Genomic DNA, 4344 nt, shown 5'->3' with positions numbered 1-4344 from the left:
GCAGTTTCTTGTCCCCTTACTAGAAATGTATCAAGCTAGTTTTGCAATTACTGTAATTAACTGGTTGATCTTGATCATCAGGTATTGCAGCTCATAAGAAAGAACAGTTCTAGTCTGTGAGTGGGGAATATCACTCAGATAAAGCTGGTAGCAGAAAGCTCAGGGATGCACTAGATTACATTTATCATAGAACAGTTTGGGGTGGAAGGAACATTGCAGATCATCCAGTTCCAATCTCCCTGCCATGCACAGAGACACTTTTCCCTACACCAGGTTGTGCAATGTCCCAGCCAACCATGAACACTTCCAGGGATGGGGCATCCACAGCTTCTCTGGGCAACCTGTGCCAGTGCCTCACCACTCTCCCAGTAAAGAACTTCTTCCTTACATCTAATCTAAACCTGCCCTCTTTCAATTTAAAGGATTCTTCCTTGTCCTAGCACTAACTGCTCTTGTCACAGCTTTTTGTAGCCCCTTTTAGGTGCTGTAAGGTCTCCCTGGGTCCTTTTTCTCCTCCAGGGGGAACAGCCCCAGCTCTCCCAGCCTGTCCTCTCAAGAGAGCTGCTCCAGGCCTCTGAGCATCTCCATGGCCACATTCTGAACTTGCTCCAGCAGCTCCATGTCCGTCTTGTGCTGGGGCTCTCAGAGCTGGATGCAGCACTCTGGGGGGTTCTCACAATGATTTATGGCAGACCCTTTTCTGCCTTATTTCCTAGCAGTACTAACCCAAAGAATGCCGTGGTTTTTCCTGTTGAGTGCTCCCTCTGGTCTCTCTGGGGTATTTGAATATAATGCAGTGACAACTGTTTAAGACTTTCACAAATTTCAAAGTCTGTTCTGTTACTAGGGAAACAGTGAGACCTCTGTGGGGAAATATGGGAATGAGGCAAGAGGTTTATGAAGCAGCATTCAAAGAATGGGCTTAAAGAATAAAATAACCATGCCACTTGTCCTGTGCTGCGGTGTCTGTAGCAAAGCAATCAGCTATTCTGGGAACCACAGGGAAATTGAGTTAACATCCATTTTCACTTCAGTGCTGTGCTATCCTTCAGTGAGCACCTGCAAATGGAAAGCAGGTACCTAGCAAAAGTATGGTTCCCTTAAAGAGCTTAAACATTGTGCAATGTTTAAAAGTATCAGCGAACAACGTGATTCAGGGACACGAAAAAAATGAGATGGGAAATTCCTAGAATATAAGTAAAAACATGAAAACATTTATTTTGGGACAGCTTCCTAGTATTTGCAATGCCTTGTATGCGCTATTTTATAGGACTATTCTTTCCTTAGCAAAAACAACCAGTAATTTTTTTACAATAACAAGCATAACGTGTTGTAAGTGGTGCTTATGCTCCCTGCTGAAGCCTCACTAATAAAATGAAAAGAAAAGCATTGGCTCAACATTCTGCTTTGCCATCCCAAATCCCGGTGTGATTAGGTATTTCTGGCTGTGAGTGGGTACAAACCAGTATTACTTTGCACTGTGATGGCCTTTTTGGTTTAATTAAGAATAACTTTCACTTCCATTCCCAGCAATAAAAGCCCAAGGGGAAAAGGTCGGAAGTAGGGAAGCACTGGGAGTCGAAGAGATGCGTGAGGAGCGACCAGCAGCGGGGGTAAGAGAGAGGAATCAGGGAGCGAGCCGGGAGCTGGCAGGAGAGGGCAGCAAGCAGAGCGTGTTTGCACAGAGCTGTCTCTGAGGAGAACTGATGCCTCTCCAAGTCAAGCTGAAAAGTTTACCAAGGAAAGGGACCGAAACAGAAAAGCACATGCAGAGGAAGCGCTTCCAAGGGAAGGTATTGAGAACAAAGTTGGGGATGGCTGCGGGCGGCAGGGTGGGGAGAGGAAGTGAATGGTCTATTGGGGTGGGGAGGAGGAGCTGACAGCTGGAGAAGGAGCTGGAGAGCAGGGGCAGAGCCACTGCAGGCACAGCAGGTGGCTGTGAGACTGATGGGGGGGCGCAGAGAAGGTTTCCCACCCGAGCAGGGCAGGGACAGGCCAGGCAGGGGGCCTGCTGGTTTTTGGCTTCCTTTTTCTGTCTCTCTCGAGGTCGGGATTGAAGGCACTTGAGACGATAGTTCGTGTTCAGACTCAGGTGTTTATTATTTCTTATCAGTGTTACAGTCTCACAGCAGTGAGTTCTGCAGTCTTTCATTAGCAAGGCACAAAATGGCTAACTATCTCTTGTTACAAGGTCTTTTAAGGCTAAATTATCCAATTAAGAAATGGCACCTAAATTATTTTCACTTGTAGCCCAATAACTAATCCCTCGAACTCCACGCTGTGAATTTTTCTGTCCAATTACAAAATACCAGCCAAAGAAGAAGGAATAAGAAGGAGGAATAAGAAGGTAAAGAAGAACAACCTGTCTCTGCCCTAAAACCTCCATCTTGCTTCATATTTATTACTATATTCTAAAACCCAAACCCTAAGTTTTCCACCCTGTGATATTACACATTTCTAACCAACTGCACACCTGTAATCCCAGTGCTATCAATCGATTTTGGAAGCTTGCTCGACAGCCTCAGGTCAAATGCAGTGCTCTCCTGGGAGTCAGAGCCTGTCTGTACAGAAAGTCTAAAATTCTCAGTATCCAGAACTCCAAGAGGGGCCCTGCTTTGATACAGTGCATCCTGCCACTGTGCACCAAGCAGAACTTGCAGGGCCTGGAGCATCCCTGTTTCATACCTGCACCGCTCTCGGCAGTGCTGACCTGTCCTCAGGACAGTCTTGCTCATGCCATGAAAATGACAAGGTCAATGCTGTAAGGAATGCAATGAAAATATCAAACAAAACCCAGCTGTGAAGAAGGGAGGATTTAAAGCAAGAATTTAGACACTAGCCTGGTGATATCCAGATGTGAGCTACCCACTGTAACCTTCTTGGACTGCCATCTGGGAAGGGACCATCATGTGTCATCTGCAGCATGGAGCAGATGTCACTGTCTAAATGGAAGTAATGACACCAGGATTTAGATGAGACTCCATCTGAAACGGAGGGAACCAACCACTGCCTGAACAGAAACAGGAAAAGGCTTTTTTAGCCCATGTAAATCCATTACTGAATATCTTTGATGCTAATTATGTGATTGTAATGTCAAAATGAGAGTGCAAAAAATCTGCTCTGGGTAGGTCTACTCAAAAGTGGAGCTGGGGGTGAAAAGAAAAAAAACAAAAATGGAAAGGTGTGTACAGTTGTGTATTAGGACAGCAGGAGCCCCTCCTTGTTTTCTCAGAAAAGGAAGCTCAGGAATATGACCTTTAGCAAATACTGGGGTCCTCATATAAATGCTTCGCACAGCCAGTGTGACAATGAAGGTTACTCTCCATACATCTGAGTTATTCTTTAGCAGAGTTAAATTGGTATTAATGAGGCAGTAAGAAGGACAGCCTGACTGCTTAGCTGTGCTTCAGCCTGTCTCTCAAAGTCACTTGCTGGGTGATTTTAGTGGTTGCTTGGTGCTGCAAATTCCACTGCTGCTGCAAAGGCCTGATGCAGTCACTCAGCTTTATTCCTCTTGAAATTACCAAATCCAAACTCAGGCAGAGCAAACTGGCCTTGGCCAAAACATGCTGCTCTGCTCTTATTTAACTTCACACTAAAACTGCTGGACTTCTGCAATCATCTGCTCAGCAATGAACTTCCATCAGCCAATTCAAATAAGAAGAAATTATGTTTCTGGCATTTATTCTCCCATTGCACCCTGCCTCTGTATGGTTCTGCACCCCCTAGAAGCTAATCCCTCCCCACTGGAGCCAGGGAGCAAGGAGCAGATGTGTGGCAATTACAGACAGGTGAGGAAGGGGTGAGATTTCATCCACTCATCAAGAAGGGTAAAACCAGATGGCAAAGGCAAAGGACTTAAAGAGCCATGAAGGCAAAGACAATGAACAAAAGAGGAGGGAACTGGACTGTGGCTTTTCTTAGGATGCAGGTCAGGAGGCTGGGGTCTCACTGGGAAAAAATACACATCTGAACATCCTACCCAGGGCAAGAAAGCAGATAGCAAAGGAGGTGAGGGAACAGGGGCTGGGCACTGAGCCTGACATCAGCAGGAGTGTGACAAGAATAAGCACAGTGAAATGATCCCTCCCCACCCCAGGTGGCTGCTCTTTCCCTTTGAGGCTTTCTGTCCACATAAGCATATGTATCAGGGTGAGTATTTAGGAGAGGAAAGGCTTGTTTCATCCTTAATTAGGTATACTGATACTACACAAATCTTTGGGCTTATTGAGGAGCTGAGATATACAGTACTTTTCAGTATATTCAATCCATCAGACTGCCATTTTTATATAGCAGTTTGTACAGGTCAGAGCCCTTCATAAACCACCCAATGTCCTGAAAATT

The sequence above is a fragment of the Molothrus aeneus genome, chromosome 3 (genome assembly GCF_037042795.1).
Source record: "Molothrus aeneus isolate 106 chromosome 3, BPBGC_Maene_1.0, whole genome shotgun sequence".
NCBI classification, from domain to species: Eukaryota; Metazoa; Chordata; class Aves; order Passeriformes; family Icteridae; genus Molothrus; species Molothrus aeneus.
Note: the sequence above shows the minus strand (reverse complement) of the source record.